At 41.4% G+C, this 18585-nt stretch overlaps 1 pseudogene; it reads right to left on the bottom strand.

Moving 5' to 3' along the window:
* Window positions 1–17082, bottom strand: part of LOC123463963 — a 42883-nt pseudogene extending 25801 nt beyond the window's left edge.
* Window positions 17083–18585: the final 1503 nt, after the last annotated feature.

Below are 18585 nucleotides of genomic sequence, written 5' to 3'. Positions count from 1 at the left end.
ATCACTGAAGTAGACCTAAAACGAACCCATCATGGCTCAGGGAAATTCGTGGAAGAAGAGGCAGAAATGTTGTTACAGCTATAAATTGGGATATTATGTACAGAGACATTGCCTCTTCCCCATAGCTAATGGCTACCCCACAATGCATGACCCACATTTCCCAATAAGGACATGGAAGAGGCTAATGATGGTACCAACATGGCTTCTTTTTTTCTTTCTTTTTTTTTTCAGTTTTTCAAGATAGGGTCTCACTCTAGCTCAGGCTGACCTGGAATTCACTGTGTAGTCTCAGGGTGGCCTTGAACTCATGGAGATCCTCCTGCCTCTGCCTCCCAAGTGCTGGGATTAAAGGCATGCACCACTATACCCAGCTTTTTCTTTTTATTATATTGTTAGTTATGTACACAAAAATGGAATGGACATCACAGAATAAGGTAAGATATAAGGAGGAGATATTTCAAGATAGGGAATGGGAGAAAACAACATATGCATATGTCAAGCATATGCTTATGGGAAAGACCCAGTGGATTGTAGAAGATTGGTGATTAGGTAGGCAAAAAGAAAGAAAGAAAGAAAGAAAGAAAGAAAGAAAGAAAGAAAGAAAGAAAGAAAGGAAGGAAGAAAGAAAGAAAGAAAGAACAGGATTAAGCCAGGCCTGGTGGTGCACACCTTTAATCCCAACACTCAGGAGGCAGAGGTAGGAGGATCACCATAAATTCGAGGCCACCCTGAAACTACATAGTGAGTTCCAGGTCAGCCTGGGCCAGAGTGAGACCCTACCTCAAAAAAAAAAAAAAAAAAAAAAAAAAAAAAAAAAAAAAAAAAAAGGATTTAATTCCAAAATGGTGACTTTGTCTTAACTATTTCTGCACTAAATCTGCAAGCCTAGCTCCTATCTTCAATAGATGAAAAGGCACTGCTGCATTTACTTTTTTGTTGCTGGCTGACAAACATCCAGCAAGAAGCATTATAGGAGGAACGGGTTTATTTCAGACTTATAGATTTCTAGAAAATTCCCTTAGAGCAGAAGAAGCAGGCTCACTTCCATAGATCCATAGCAGACAGAGAAGTAACCAACAGCCAGCAAACATGAATAGTCAGAGCTCAAACTGGTTCTGAACACTCCTTAGGGCTGGAGTACAAGATCAACCAACCCCCCTTCCCCAGTGATACCTCCTCCAGCAGGCTTCTGGAGACTTAAGTAGGAAGCTTAACCTTAATTTAAAATCCCTGTGGCAATTTGGAGAGATGGCCCAGCTGTTAAAGGTGCTTGCTTGCAAAGCCTGATGACCCAGGTTCAATTCCCCAGAACCCACATAAAGCCAAATGCACAAAGTGGTGCATGTGTGTGGAGTTCATGTGCAGAAGGAAGAGGCCCTGGAACACCCATTAGTGCACACACTCTCTCCCCTTGAAATTAAATAAATATCGGATAAATAGATAGGGGACACACATTCACATTGGCTGTAATCTCATCATTTGGGAGGCAGAGGCAGGAGGATAGCTGCAAGTTCCAAGTCAGCCTGGTCTACCTAGTGATGTTAACTGTGGTGTGACCTTGTCTCCAAAAGAAAAAGAAAGGAAGGACTCTGGGCATGATGGCATATGCCATTAATTCCAGTAATGAGGAAGAAGAGGTAGAAAGATCACTGCAAGTTCAAGGCCAGCCTGAGACTACGTAGCGAACTCCAGGCCAGGTTGGGAGTGAGACCCTACCTCAACACCCCCCCCCAAAAAGAAAATTATTGAAGATCTGGGTGTAGTGTGCCTTTAATGCCAGCACTCGGGAGGCAGAGGTAGGAGGATAGCTAGCTGTGAGCTCAAGGCTAGCCTGAGAATACAGAGTGAATTACAGGTCAGCCAAAGGGATACTGAGCCCATACCTGAAAAAAAAAATGTGTGTGTGTGTGTGTGTGTGTGTGTGTGTGTGTGTGTGTATGTATGTACATGTGGGTGAGTGCCCAGCACTCATGTGGAAGTCAGAGGACAACTATAACGTCTCTCTGCTCCACCTTTTGAGGCAAGGTCTCTTGCTGCTGTGGATGAACCAGACTGCAAACAAACACACTAGCTGGCCCCGCAAGCTTGGGATTCTCCTGGCTCTGCTGCTGCCAACCCATTGTAGGTGTGTTGAGCTCACAGTAGGATGCCACCCTTTGTATCCAGCTTTATGTGAGGGCTGGAAAATTGAACCCTGGATATGTAGCCTTTGCAAGCAAATGCCTTTTTTTTTTTCTATTTAAATACTTCCCTTTCTTTCCTTTTTATTGAAAAAACAATTTACTACATAACAAAGAACCACAGTACTGCATTATGATTTGCTTCTGTTACAGGTACTTTTTCATGGGAAACATGGGTTATTCATGTTCGTATGCAGCAGGAAAAAAAAAAATCACCTAGGGGCATTTATATATTGCAAGCAAGTGACTTTAACCACTGAGCATCTCTGTAACCCCCATGTACAGCATATTTTTATGGAAAATTACTATCCTCTTTTCCAAAACAAATAATGAGAAGAATGACATTATTTAATACATCTACAAATTATTTCTTCTCCTCCTCTTTCGTCAATGTGGTGTTTGAAATGAGATCTTGCTAGGTGAACTCAATCTGGGCTCAAATTTGCCATCTTCCTTCCTCAGCTTCTCTTGTACTGGGATTGCAGGTATGTGAGCTGCTTGCAAGGTCCTTTAGCAATTGGCCTAACAGAGGACAGCTGTGTTATCTGTTTCTGTATGCAGTCTGTTGCAATTTCACATGTTGTTTCTGGAAACTGTGCTCTTTACTTGTGAGAAAATGAAAATGAAAAGGGCAAATAATAGTTAAGTATTGTTCTGAAAATAGTTTTGTACAGGACGTATATTAGGAGCTAAAACGATGGAGCAAAGACAGGATGACAAATCAAAAGTTGAGGGTCATGTCGACCTCTCAGAGCCAGGGTGGGGAGCCAGCTCAATAGAGACACTTAAAGAGGCCTCTGAGATCTTGCTGTCTTACACAGACTGAAGATATGTATGATATGATTTAATATAATTGAACTTCATTAAATACAATTCATTTCAAAACAACTTAAATGGGCATATTGATGTTCATGACAGGAGAACATGAGGCGTGGCCAGATCCAGAGTCCATCCCATAGCAAGGGAGAGGGATCTTCCTCCCTGGAGGGGCACAGAACCTCCATGAGAAAGCATGCACAACAGAGCAAGGAATCATGGAAACAATGAATCCCAGCAGGAAATCAGCAAAGGTTTAGAGTCACGCAGCAAGAGCACGCACCAAAAATATTTTAGTGAGTCTTTCTCATACTCTTTTTTTGTTTTTGTTTTCTAAGGTAGGGCCTCACTCTAGCCCAGGCTGACCTGGAATTCACTCTGTATTCTCAGGGTGACCTCGAAGTCATGGCGATCCTCCTATCTCTGCCTCCCGAGTGCTGGGATAAAGGCGTGCACCACCATGCTCAACTCACACTCCTTTTAATATTCTTGTCTTTCCTGTTTGACTTTTGCTAATGTTGATTGCAAGCTGTAATGAAACTTGCGAGGCATGATAATTTTATTATACTAATTATTTTGTCCCTGTTGCATCCCAATATGGGCTGTAACTTTTACTAGGAAATTTTTGGTTCAATAATAAGCCTGCCTTAAAATTTTTTTTTGTTTGTTTATTTATTTGAGAGCGACAGAGAGAAGGAGGGAGGGAGAGAGAGAGAGAGAAAGAATGGGTGCGCCAGAGCTTCCAGCCTCTGTAAATGAACTCCAGATGCATGCGTCCCCTTGTCCCCTTGTGCATCTGGCTAACGTGGGTCCTGGGGTATTGAGCCTTGAACCGGGATCCTTAGGTTTCACAGGCAAGTGCTTAACCACTAAGTTATCTCTCCAGCCCTTGTTTTTGGTTTTTTGAGGTAGGGTCTTGCTCTAGTCCCAGGCTGGCCTCGAACTCACAGCAATCATCCTACCTCTGCCTCTTGAGTTCTGGGATGAAAGGTGTGCACAAACACTCCTGGCTATGTTGCTTTATTTTATTTTATTTTTTCATTTTAAACAATAATTTTATTTAAACCATAAGACACTTAATTTGAAGAGAAAACTATCTAGGATTCATTTTGCAAACTGCTTTTTTATGTGTGTGTGTGTGAGAGAGAAATAGACAGAGAGAGAGAGGATTGGCATGCCAGCGTATCCAGCCACTAGAGTCAAACTCTAGACGTGTGGGCCATCTTGTGAGCATTTGCAACCTTGCATACATGTATCACCTTGTGTGTCTGGCTTATGTGGGACCTGAGAGATAAACATGAGTCCTTAGGCTTTGCAAGCAAGCACCTTAACCACTAAGCCATCTCTCCAGTCCTTAATTTTTTTAAATTATTTATTTATTTATTTATTAGAGAGAGAGGGAATGGGTGTGCCAGGGCCTCTAGTCACTACAAACTCCAGATGCATGCACCACCATGTGCATCTGGCTTACCTGAGTTCTAGGGAATTGAACCTGGATACTTAGGTTTTGCAGGCAAGTGCCTTAATTATGGAGTCATCTCTCCAGCCCATAGGATTCATTTTTTAGAGAAATTTATCCCTTCTTAAAGACGGATTGCCTGATATGTAACAGCTGTGTACAAAAAGTTGTAAAATTGCCCTTTGTTTTACAGTAAAAAATGTAAAACATTAAAATTCTCCAATGAAACAAGGTATATATGGATATATTTATGTTGCTTTTTTTGGTTGTTGTTGTTAAAACAATGAGAGCAAAATAATGGAATCTAAAGAAAAGAGCTGAATGAGCATGCCACTAATTGAAAAAGGGGATATTTTTCACAGAACCAGTGCTTTTCCCAATACTTTTCCCAATACCATCTCCATTTGATGTCAACAAAAACATTGGCCATTTAGTTTAAAAAATGAAAGAGGACGTGATGGCGCACGCCTTTAATCCCAGCCCTTGGGAGGCAGAGGTAGGAGGATCACCATGAGTTTGAGGCCACCCTAAGACTGCATAGTGAATTCCAGGTCAGCCTGAGCTACAGTGAAACTATAATAAAGAAAACTATACTGTATTAGTCAGGATGTGTTGGAATCAAATTGTGGTATTCTAACTGAGAATGTATTATTTCCAGGACTAAAGTAGCAGGTTTCCATTTTAGTAGACATCTGTCAATGCTGGAACACATTAATTGTATCTTCATCCTTTAGTATTTACTGTGCAGGTGATTCTTTGGTTTGATTGATTGGCTGCCTTTCAAATTGGAATCTGATCTGCCTCATTGACAAACCCTGTTGTTCACAATAGGCTCTCATGAGTTTATTAAGTGGTGTATGCCTCTTAATCTTAAACTGCACCACAGAACTATCCTGCCTCAAAATCTTTAAATTAATATAATGGTTGTTCTCAGGCTTGACTCCTTCCTTGGGTTTTTCCATTGGCCATGGTGAGTGGTGGTGTTTGCTTAGCTGCCACTTCACAAGAGAGGTACCAGGTCCACACTGAAGGAACTGCTTTATTTTTAATATTTGCTCTAATTTTAAAATGACATTGGAAAAAGCTAAAAAAATAAAATGTCATTGTAATATAGAACTTTTCTAACCTAACTATGATGATCAAACTTTATCATTTAGAATAATTATGGAATTATTTAGATAATTAAAAATTCCCTTTTAAGTTTGAAAGTTTAAGAAGTTTTTCTTGATAATAAATTTTCCAAGGCCTTAAGCAGAATAAATGATATGTAATTTTGTGTTCTCATCACGATGCAGGGTAATTAGAGATGGTAATTACTTTATTATAATTATAATAATTTCAGATGCAAGTAGTTATGTGTTTTTATACTTCTGGGGACTGTTCTAACCAGCGTTGTATAAAGTTTTATGATGTTCTGTCTCTACTCTCAATATAGATTTAACTTTTTAGTTCTAATCAATATGCTATCACCTGGAAGCAAAACTGTTATAAGTTGTGCTATAAACTGAAACTAGTAAATTATTTGATATAACCCTGGTAAAAATATGTCAGGTTCTGTGTGAAGCTCTCACTTAAAAATAAACTTTGTGAATTTTAGTGCAAGGTTCTTAATACCCTTATTAGGTCACAAAGCTTTAAATGTTTTAATTTAATTTTTAATCTTACTAAGTTCCAGTTATATTTTATTTATTTAACTATGTTTTATTTAATTAATTAATTTATTTATTTATTTTGAAGCAGAATCTCACTGTAGCCAGGCTGACCTGGAACTTTCTGTTTAGTCCAGTCAGGTCTAAAACTCAGTGATCCTCCCACATCAGCGTCCTGAGTGCTGGGTCTAAAGGCACAACTATTTAACTATATTCTATATAGTTAAAATTTCTAAGAAAACTTTTACGCAGAATTCATATTCTGTTACAATCAGAAAAGAAAAAAACTAGAACTGATATAGGTGCGGAACTCTCCCCAGTGTATATTTTTGCTTTATGATTCAGTCACCATAATGTGTGAATTCTTTACTTCCTGCTCATGATCTTGGCTTGTAGTTTCCCTAATTCCTTCCTAGGTAATGTGTGATGCCTATTGAAAAAGAATGTAAGAGCCAAAGGCAGGGAGGACTGCTTACAATGCAATCTTGAAGATATAAAATGGCCTTGGTATTCATGACCTTACAGTGCCTGACACTGCCTACACAAAACCTTCATACTAGGAGGAAAAGATGATGACATCACTACAGATTAATTGGACAGAAGTGAGGGATTCAATGAAGGGTGGATTTGAGAGTGGGGAATGAGAGTGGGAGTGGAAATGGTCCATTGTCTATACCTAAGGAAGCTGTCAATAAAAAGTTAAAAAAGGGCTGGAGAGATGGCTTAGCGGTTAAGCGCTTGCCTGTGAAGCCTAAGGACCCCGGTTCGAGGCTCGGTTCCCCAGGTCCCACGTTAGCCAGATGCACAAGGGGGCACACGCATCTGGAGTTCGTTTGCAGTGGCTGGAAGCCCTGGCGCGCCCATTCTCTCTCTCTCCCTCTATCTGTCTTTCTCTCTATGTCTGTCGCTCTCAAATAAATAAATAAAAAATGAACAAAAAAAAAATTATAAACAAAAAGTTAAAAAAAAAAAAATCCCAGCACTTGGGATGCAGAGGTAGGCAGATTGCCATGAGTTTGAGGCCACCCTGAGACTACATAACTACGTAGCAAATTCCAGGTCAGCCTGACCTAGAGTGAGACCCTACTTTAGAACACCAAAAAATAAGAAAAACAAAAGAGTTTTTAGAGGCATAATTTCCATCTTAGCTTTTTACAGGGATAGTACTCCTTGAGGACTCAGCTCCTAACATAGGTTTGCATGGAGGCCATGGGGCTGCAACCCACATGTCTAAATCCAGGTGGAATGTCATGTCCTTTAGTGCTCTACAGGATTGACTACTGACCACTGCTCTGTGTATGGCACAGGTCTTTTTTTTTTTTTTTTTTTCCAGGTAGGGTCTCTCTGTAGTCCCAGGCTGGCCTCATACTCTCTGGGATACTCCTACCTCTGCCACCCAGTGCTAGGATTAAAGGTGTATGCCACCACACCTTGCATATAACTTTATTATTTTACAATTTTTTTGATAATTATTACATTATTAGCCAGGCATGGTGGCACACATCTTTAATCCCAGCACTTGGGAGGCAGAGGTGGGAGTTTCACTGTGAGTTTGAGACCATCCTGAGACTATATAGTGAATTCCAGGTCAGCCTGGGCTAGAGTGAGACTTTACCTCAAAAAAAATTTGTTATATTTATTGAGAGAAGTAGATCCAAGGAAAGGCACCCATGTGGCTAGAGATCCCACATGGAGGGCCTGAGGGAAAATGTGTGGTAAGAAAAGAGAAAATACAGCTCAAGGAGCTCCTGCCATGTGGGGAGCTAGAAGGGATAAAAAACTCATGCAGAGATTAAGGGCTAAGGGCCCCTCCCTTCTGGGCCTGGGTTTGGGCCAAGCCAGCCAAGGTTCAGCCAAGGGAATAACTTGCTCATAGCTGGAAGTTCCCAAGTGATCAGAGAGCCTTCATTCCCCTTGCAAAGATATTTATAACCTCAGGGTAGTGGGATGTATTCTGGCTCAGGTGAACTAGAGGGCCAGCTGGTTGGTTAGGGCTAGGGGCTGTCTCAAGAAGAAATTAACCCTGGCACCAAGTTCTGGGGGCTGAACTTGACCACCACAATGTTTAAATCCTATAAAGACCTTCCTCCCAGGATGGATCCAGATTGTGGAAAAATAGCTCTCTCGGGATCTAGAGAAGAGATAGAAATAGAAAGTCAGATCATCTTTGTTTTCTTTCTTTCTTTTTAAAAATTTATTTTATTTTATTTTATTTATTTACAGAGAGAAAGGGGGAGAGAGAGAGACAGAGAATGGTGTACCAGGGCCTCTAGCCACCTCAAACCAACTCCAGATGCGTGCACCCCCTTGTGTATCTGGCTAACGTGGGTCCTGGGGAATATTGCCTCGAACTGGGGTCCTTAGGCTTCACAGGCAAGCACTTAACTGCTGAGCCATCTCTCTAGCCCTTCGCCTCCTGTGTGCTGGGATTAAAAGCATGTGCCACCACACCCGGCTCTATTATTTTTTAATATATTTTATTTTATTTATTTATTTGAGAGAAGGGGAGAGAGAGAGAGAGAGAATGGGTATGCTAGTGCCTCAGCCACTGCAAATGCATGCATTCCCTTGTGCATTTGGCTTATGCATGCACCCTTTTGTGCATTTGGCTTATGTGGGTCCTAGGGAATCGAACCTGGATCCTTTGGCTTTGCATGCAAGCACCTTTAACCACTAAATCATCTCTCCAGCCCCAGAAGCTATCTTTAAAGTCACAATGTCTTTAAGTATCAGTACCTCATACCTTGGAAATTAAACACTTATCTGTGAACCTTTATCTTAAAGGCCCAGTTTCTCTAATAGTTAAAACCTTGATGAATAGAGGAACCTAATTTACTTTACTGAGAGTCGTAAAGCCAATATTTTTTGTTTGTTTGTTTTGTTTTTGTTTTACGAGGTAGGGTTTCACTCTAACCCAGGCTGAGCTAGAATTCAGTATGTATTCTCAGGGTGGCCTTGAACTCATGGCCCTCCACCTACCTCTGCCTCCTGAGTGCTGGGATTAAAGACATAAGCCATCATGCCTGGCTTAAAGGCAGTTTTTCTGACCCCTAAACCATAACAAATTAGCATCAGTGAGCTATTAATGAGTGAGGCCTTAACTAATAAGACTCAGTTTCTCTACTGGTTAAAACCATGACATCAAGTAAACATATTTTAGATTTTATCCAACTAAATGTTTAAATGAAGGGGTCCTTCCCTGAGCAACCTCCATTACCATTACCATCATATTGTCCTGGTGACATCTATCCTTTTTCTTTCTTTATTTTTTTTTCTTTCTTTCTTTCTTTTTTTTTTTTTTTTTTTTGGTTTTTCGAGGTAGGGTCTCACTCTGGCTCAGGCTGACCTGGAATTAACTATGTAGTCTCAGAGTGGCCTTGAACTCATGGCAATCCTCCTACCTCTGCCTCCCGAGTGCTGGGATTAAAGGCGTGGGCCACCACACCCGGTTTATCCTTTTTCTTTATCTCCCTTTCTGGTACCTTTTTCTTTTTCTTGGCTTCCTGATTATAATAAAACAAAAGTTGCCACCTGGAGCAACTATCTTAAATTCTTATCTTGGTTGACTACCAATTTTTGTAATTTCTTACAAATGTCAGGTGTCGATTGACTTAAGAATTTATCTTGTTTTGTTGTTGTTGTTGTTGTTTGTTTGTTTTTGTTTTTTGAGGTAGGGTCGCACTCTGGCCCAGGCTGACCTGGAATTCACTATGGAGTCTCAGGGTGGCCTCGAACTCATGGTAATCCTCCTACCTCTACCTCCTGAGTGCTGGGATTAAAGGCATGTGCCACCACATCCAGTAAGAATTTATCTTTAAGAAGAATTTCCTCCTCCATGGTATCTGGAGTTACATTAGTATGTTTTCTAATTGTCTCCTTTAGTCTTTGGAGAGAAGTAATGGATGATTCCTGTTCTCCCTGTATTATCTGAATGAGCCCAGGATTTCAGGAGACAGGCTAGAAGAGACTTTTGGGTTTGGAAGCCAATTGTCTCATCTGAAATAAAATGGAGAAAAGTGAAAGAAGAGTCTAGAGTCAGGTTATGCCCAATCTTGGCTTGCATCTTCTCGTAGAAGGGAGGAATGTCTCCAACCACCTTTGGGAGAAGAAATTAGGGATCTTTTATCTCCTTCCTACAGGACTCCTCACCCAAATTTCCCATTTTTCTCCCCAATCAAACACGTAGCATGGGTACATAGTGTGGCCTATGTTCCTCTGGAAGCAAGGAAGATCCAGGACAGGATATCTGTGCTCATCCTCCTGGCCAGCTCCCAAGCTCAAGTACCTTCAGCCTTGCATGTGTCTTACATCACAGCATATAAGCAGTGTCATTGGCAAGACAGGCCCAAGTGTGAAGACTTCTGTGTCTACTCCTCTCTTGACAGCCAATATGCCCTTCTGGGGGATGGGTTTCCTGGGACCACTTTTCCTTCTCCACTCTGTGGGAGCCTGGAATCACCCCATTTGCAAATGTTTCAGAATGGTCTCGGGACTAAAGGGTATTATTTTAAAGGTAATTTTTGGTTTTATTACTTTAAATATAGGAATCCTACCCTTTGTTGATACTAGAGAGACAGATGAGTGTGTCAGGGTTTTTAACCACTGCAAACAAACTCCAAACACATGTACCACCTTGTGCATCTGGCTTACGTGGATAGTGGGGAATTGAACCTAGGTCCTTAGACTTCCAAGCAGGCATCTTAAATACTAAGTCATCATTTACTTGATGCCTTTTTATCATATCTGTTTATACTCTGATATACATTTTAGGTAAGTCTGGTGTTTGTCTTATGTAAGGAGTTGGTAACCTCATCAAGTACCTTGACTCAGTTTACTTATTATTTAACCTTTTGGTCTACTGAGAAATTTCATCTAACAGATGTGATGTTTAGTGTTCAGAGGAGAGGAACTATAAAGAGAAATGAAGTTATATGCTATTTGCCATTCTCTTTTCCTCATTAGAGACAATTGGCCATTTTGTCTCTGGACAGGGTCTGGGGACACATGACTTAAACTTGCATGGGGTCTGAGATAAAGGGGGCACCATCACTTTTTCCAGAATCCAGATTTCCGTGACTTTATATTTTATTTATTTTTTATTTGAGATAGAGATGGGGCGGGGCATGATGGGTGCTCCAGGGCCTCTAGCTACTGCAAAGTCCAGACACCTGTGCCACCATGTGCATCTGGCTTATGTGGGATCTGGAGAATTGAACCTGGGTCCTTATGCTTCACAGGCAAATGCCTTAACCACTAAGCCATTCTCCAGCCCAGCTTTCTATGATTTTAAAGAGCATATAACAATAAGCAAGAGCAAAAGGAAATGACAAAAGGAAACGAACTAAGCATCTTGACATTCCTTATCCTATTTTGAAGTTGTTTGTTTTTACCTAGGAAATTAATTTTACCCATTTGCAATACATAAGGTGATAGGGTCTTGTCTATGTTTAACCTGGTTAGACCTCCAAAGAATGTGAATTACAACTGTGCTTATGACTTTGTGACCCACCTAGCATAGGACATCAATGGTGTCTAATGTAACCTGAAGTTATATTGAGTCTATGTCCTATATAAAACTTTTAGAGCATCCTTAAGAGTCTGAAAAAAGTTGAAAAATCTTTAATTTTAGTGTTTATCTATGTTTAGCCTGAAAATTAGCCTTCTGTTCCTTATAAAAGGAAATTAATTTCAGGTAAAATTTGGTCTTTTTAGATCTCCTACATCTTTCTTACATATGCATATCTTCATCCACATACTTTTAACATTCTGATCTAAGTTCTACTCAAAGAAAGCCATTTTTAACAAGCATTCTATATCCACATTGAAAAATTCCTTCCCAGTTCCTTCAATCATCTCATCTCAACTCATAAAGAAGCAAGTAGAATTAACCATATTTCTTATAAGAGTATGAAGAGAAACTACACCAAATTGATTTATCTTATGACCCACTGACAAAGAAGCAAGTAGTCTAGCATCAAAGAGTTAACCAACTTATTGTAGAGAAACAGCCTTAGCAGAAAAACTTACAACTTCCTTAGCAGTTATATCATCAAACATCTCTACCTGACAACAAGACTTGTTTTATAATACTAGTATATATCTATAGATTTTATATAACCCATTGATTTGAGATGTCTCCTATTAATAAACTCTATGAAATACACTTTTAAGTTATAAGTCTATGAATACAGGCAAAACATGGCAAGCATTTTGGGGATAATCCTTATCACTACCTCTAACACACTTGGAAATGCTTTTACTAGGAGTAACTAAGACAAATTTTGTTTTTTGTCTTGAGGCAGACTGGCCTGGAACTCAGGCCAGTTGCCTCCTCCTTTTAAGGAACAGGATATTATAATCTTTTAAAATACCTGGCAAATTATGAGTCACCACCTCAGAGAGAATTTTGTCATTTACAATAATAAACTTAGTAATTATATGTATGATATTATGTAACAAAGTATGGCTTTGTTTACAAAAAATTTCACTTCACCATAGGCTTTAGTTAAATATGACTTTTAAAGACAAAAACCGAAAAAGAAATCTTGAAATAAATCAAATGACAACAAAAATTTTAAGAGAGACCTGTTGGACTATTTGTATTAATAAAGAAACCAAAAGTTGTCTATAAACAACATCTTATTTGTTTAAAGCACAAACAAAAGAGAAAATACCAGGTACAGTTCCAATTAAAATTATGTACTTATTTTACCAAGCAGTTTAACAGTCATGTGGTTTAAAAATGTGGAGTCAGGCTTTCACATTGGAACCTTGAATTGGTGATCCTTCTGTCTCAGCTTCCCAAGTAGCTAGGATAATAGGCTTGTGCCATCAGGCCTAGTTCATTTTATTGTTTATAATACCTGCATGAATAAATTATTTACAGTTATATAAAGATATATTAGTCATAGAGCCCTTTAGCAGAAAATCATAGCAGTTAGTGAGTACCATTAGCCATGTCTTTCCCATTGTGTTTCTGTATTTTCTGAGAGACAGTGTGGTTACTTCTTGTATCCAGTTGACACAGCGGCAGGCCTCAGCTCCATAGGAGGGAAGAGGCATGTGGTTGGGATCCAGGCCTGTTAAAAAACAAACAAAAAACCTTTCCAGCCAAGCATCTGGGCTCTGGGTGTGGCTGGAGCATTTTCAGTCTCCTCCTCATTTCAGTGGCCAGAGACCCACAGTCTCTGGCTGGTGGCTCTCCAGAGGTGCAGCCTCTAGTCTCCAATTGAACTGGGCAGAAGCCTGTGCCATAGGAGGGGCAGCTCCCAGAGCAGGAGTCAGAGCTCCATCTTCCCCTCCCTCCTCTCAACTCTCCCACAGGCAGCCATGTGTCTTGTGGCACAGTGGCTTATAATGGAAAAAGGAAAAAAACAAAACAAAACAAAACCCCAAAAAACCTAGAGCACATTCAGATCAGGGGTCTTTGGTTCTGGAGTCTCCATGTGGCCATGAGGGCTCTCCCCCTCAGTCTGGCAGAACCAACTCCCAAGCTCTGGAGGAGGTCTGCCTTGGGGTCGGAGAAGCTCAACCCAATGCATCTCCCTACAAAAGTTGTCACCTTTACAAAAGAGCCCCACCTGGTGCCATCCCAGTTTGGCCTCAGGCAATCAAGCATTTCAATAGGGCTCCAATCCTAGAAGGTTGGAGCAGGCCAGGCTGAAAAGCCACAGTGAGTAGCTGCGCCTGCTTGGCCAAGGCCATTCATTCACCTCAGCTTAACCAGAGTTCTTAGACTCCAACCAGAAGAGAAAGCAAGCTGCAAAAATTGGAGAGAACCCAAGTCATGCTAACGGCCAGAAAATGTGCTTCCCATATTCTCTCATAATATAATAATCATAATTTTCTTTTTCAAGATTGCCCCTTCATTAGAGTCGCCAAATGTAATGGAGTGCTAAGGGAACATCCTTGCACCCCAAGCCCTAGGTTTGTTTCTAATTTTAGGCAAAAAATTGAATAAAAAAAGAAAACTGAGGATAATTATTAAATTATTAAATTTATTGAGGAAAGTAGAGACAAGGCAAGGTACCCACATGGCTAGTGATTCCACGTGGAGGACCTGGGGGAAAAGTGTGGAAAGAAAAGAGAAAAGAAAGTTTAAGGAGCTCCTGCCATGTGGGGAGCTGGAGGCAATAAGGAACCCATTAGGAGAGTTAGGGTGAGGGGGTCCTCCCAGTTGGGCCTGGGCTAGGGCCTAAGCCAAGACCCTCCTGGCTGGGCCTGGGCCTAGGCCTACAGAGCCCAGGCCCAGCAGAGGGATAAAGTAACCCACAGATAGAAGTTCCCGAGTGATCCTGATTTTACAGCTTAAAAAAATTTTTTTTTTTTTTTCGAGGTAGGGTCTCACTCTACCTCAGGCTGACCTGGAATTCACTATGTAGTCTCAGGGCAGCCTTAAATTCTCTGCAGTCCTCCTACTTCTGCCTCCCAAGTGCTGGTATTAAAGATTAAAGGCGTGCACCACCATGCACTGCCTGATTTTACAATATTTTTTCTTTTGAGGTAGGGTTTCACTGTAGCCCAGGTTGGCTTGGAATTCACTATAGTCTCAGGGTGGCCTCAAACTCACCATGATCCTTCTATCTCTGCCTCCCAAGTGCTGGGATTAAAGGCGTGTGCCACCATGCCTGGCTAAATTTTTTTTTTTTTTTTTTGATGTTGTTTAAGACCTTTATTAACAGGTGCTTGCTGTTTGTGGACTTTTTGTTGTTGTTGTTGAAAAAATCAAGGACTTTTTTTGTTGTTGAAAAAATCAAGTTGTAAACGTTTTTTATTACAAATTAAAAATGAAGTTCTTAAAAATCTCGACTTGACCAGATAATGAAACAGTTTAAAAACCTTTAAAAGTGCATTGAGAAAAACCAGGCTATTAAAACACACACACACATGCACAGCTGTCATTACCCAAAAGAGACATATTTAGGTAAAAATAATAAAAACCCAATGCTGCATAGTCAATGCAGATAATTCTAGTTTATTTGGTCAATGGGCAAAAAGCAAGCACTTCAGGTCCAATCTTTTGTTCATTTCTTCTTGATGGAATTTCATATACATTTCTTCTTGTTGGATGACTAAACTGGATGATGGTAAAAGTGGTAAGCTGGCATTTCCTCAACCCCACCTTGCTCAGCCTCAGGAGTGGATGACTTTTCAGCTGGTGGATTGGCTGCTTTTGTCTCTTTGCCATCTTGTGGTTTAGGGTTCTCTGGGTGTCTGCATAGGTAATTAAGGTTGCAGTGGTACCAACTTTGAGGTGGCTGCTGACCTTGGGTGTCATCTGCTTGATTTTCCTTGTCCTCATCACTGCCATCCTCTCTGGTCTGTCTTTGGCAAGGAATCATGGTCTATAACCCAAATACATATTCTATCTTACTGGCCTACCTTGTTCTCCTAAACCCTAGTTGTTGGCACCCTCCATCACTGCTCCCTGTACAGGAGGGTGGGATATTGTGGTCCATGCCCATAGGGTCTCCTCATATAGTAAGGTGGGAACCTCCAATCCTTCCTTCTTTTCTCCACTTTCACTATTCTGATAATTTTGCTGGTAATTACATGGAGGTGAAGGAGGGTAGAGTTACGGTGACTGGACCCCTGGAAGTGAAAAGAACAGGAAAGTTTTTCTTATCTCTTGCCTAGTTCCAAAGAACTGTTTTGCCACAAACAGTCAGGACCTTTCCTGGGAGAGAGGTCTTTCATGGAATTTAAACATCATGGTTGGTCAAGTTAAGCTAATATCTTCCTGGGATAGCCCCTAGTCCTAACCGACCAGCTAGCCCTCTGGTTTATCTGGGCCCAAAGACAACCCACCATCCTAAGGTTATAAATACCTTTGCAAGGGGAGGACAGGCTCTCAGATCACTTGGGAACTTCCAGCTTTGGGTGAGTTTTCCCTCTGCTGGGCCTGGGCTGGCTATGCCCAGCTGGGTGGTCCCTCTAGCCCATACTCTCCACATGGGTTCTTTATCTCTGCCAGGTCCTCACATGGCAGGATTTCCTTGAACTTTCTTTTCTCTTTACTTTCCATGTTTTTTCCCCAGATCCTATCTGGTCACGTGGACTCCTAGGCTGCATGTGGCCCACATGGGCTTTTGGGCTCCATATGGTGTATTTTTCTACTCCCCACTTTGTCTCACCTTACCTTTCAGCCTTCGCCTTTCCACATTCCTTTGTAAAATCTGAATAAAATATAGTACTTAAAAAGTCATTCTCTTGCATTTGGAATTGCCAATTCTTTGGTTAGTTTTCAGATATGAACTCAGGGCTTGGGGTTCCAGGAAACACCCCAGAATTTCAATTTCCCCATTACAGAGGGAGGATCTTTATGATGTGGATAGCATCTGTAATTGTTATGGTCTACTGCATATTTACTGCCTTGAACTGGAACTCCACCAGGGCCTGGAACATTTGCTGTTTCCACACCCTTTTGTCCTTCAACATCAAACCCCATGGTCTATCACCTCCTACACTGCAGATACTTCTCCAGGTGAGTGTTCTTTATGGCAGTCTGGTATACAATACATCTTTCTTGGTATCACTTCTATTGAAACCATATCCATTCCTTGCATTGAACCATTTTACTGTTCCCAAAATTGCGATGACCTTTTTTGTCCCCACTGGCAGGTGCCACTGGGCTGAGCTTTCAGGCACCACTCCCTGTGCCACTGCCTATGGTGCCAGGGTTGGTGTTGGTGGCATTGAGGGTAGGGATGGAGGCAGCTGCTGGTGTCGGCCTCACTGCTTGTGGTGGTTTGATTCCTGTGTACCCCATAAACTTAGGTATTCTGGAGGCTAGGTTCCCTAGCTGATGGCAATTGGAAATTAAAGCCTTCTGGTTGAGTGTATTGTTGGGGGTGGGATTATGGGTCTTATAGCCAGTTTCCCCTTGCCAGTGTTTGGCACACCCTCCTATTGCTATGGTCCACTTTATGTTTGCCATAGGGTGATGTCCGTTTCTCATGCTATCTTTTTCCCCTGCCATCGCGGAGCTTGCCCTCAATCCTGTAAGCCAAAACAAACCCCTTTTTTCTACAAACTGCTCTTGGTTGGATGATTTCTACCAGCACTGTGAACCAGACTGCAACAGTAAAGTGGTACCGAGGACTGGGATTGCAACAACAAAGTGGTACCAGGAGTGGGGTTACTGCTAAACACCTGACTGTGTGGCTTTGGCCTTTTGGAGGTGATTTTCAAGAGGAAAGTGAGAGGATTTGAAACCTTGGCCTAAGAGACACCTTGCAGTGCTGTAAGTACACCTTGATGGACTATTCTTGTCAGAGTTGAAAGACCTGATTGCAGTAAGAACTATGGACTGTGAGGTTTGGCTTATGTGGGTGAGAAAGAACTTTGCTTGGACTGGGCTAGCAGTTTGTGTGAGACGCTTGCTATTATACCTGGGTCCTGAGAAGTTGTGCTGGGTTACTTTGCATAGAAATGAACTGGTATAAGCAGAGGGATATGGCACAGGAAAAATGAAATATTTGAGCCTTAACTGCTGCCCATTCACCTGCATATTGTTTGAGGGATTACAACCATTGAGATTGGGCCAGCTGACCTCTACTGGGGCAACAGAAAGAACGTAGACTCTTTGGAAGGGGCCTGAGTGCTCAAAGAGTGTCCTGTTCTTCAAATCTGCTTTATTCCCCCCCCCCCCCCGGATTAACAAATTGGCACCCTACCTGGTATTGTGAAGTATAAGAAATGCAGGAAAGAGGGGGGTCATTGATTTTGCAACATGGTCTTGTGTTTTGAGATGGCATGGGCAGTGTGAAGCAGGTTTGCTGGTTGCCTGCATGGAGACCTGATGGAGCCGAGAGGATGAACCATAGATTGCAGTGGAGACCCAGTGGAGATGCTGGGACCATGAGACGGCTGCTGAGGAAAGCTGCTAGGCCTGATGAAGTTTTCCAGGACTGTGAGTAGCCTATCTGGAGGGGCAAGTTGGAATGCCAGAGACTTGTTGCTGGTTAGAATTATTGAACTTGGAGATTTGTCACTGGCTAGAGTTGTTGGACTTGAAGCTACAGAGTTTGAAGTTTGCCCTGATTGTTTTAAATCTTGTATTGGTTGAATATTTCTTTGCTATGCCCAGTGCCATATTTTAGTTCAGTGAATATTTATTATGTGCCATTATGGGTTTTTTGGGGGGGGATTGTTTTGGTATTATGGCTCAGGTAAAAGATCTTAAACTATGGGGATGTATGAACATCATTGGAATTGATAAAATTATGAGAACTTTTAAAGTTGGACTGAATGCATTGTATTTTACATCATGTATCAATATCAGTTTATGGGGGTCAGGGGTGGAATGTGGTGGTTTGATTCAGGTGTCCCCCATAAACTTAGGTATTCTGGAGGTTAGGTTCCCCAGCTGATGGCAATTGGAAATTAAAGCCTCTTGGTGGAGTGTATTGTTGAGGGCGGGCTTAGGGGTATTATAGCCAGTTTTCCCTTGCCAGTATTTGGCACATTGTCCTGTTGCTAT

The sequence above is a fragment of the Jaculus jaculus genome, chromosome 10 (genome assembly GCF_020740685.1).
Source record: "Jaculus jaculus isolate mJacJac1 chromosome 10, mJacJac1.mat.Y.cur, whole genome shotgun sequence".
Taxonomy (NCBI): domain Eukaryota; kingdom Metazoa; phylum Chordata; class Mammalia; order Rodentia; family Dipodidae; genus Jaculus; species Jaculus jaculus.
Note: the sequence above shows the minus strand (reverse complement) of the source record. Positions and strands in the feature narration are given on the sequence as shown.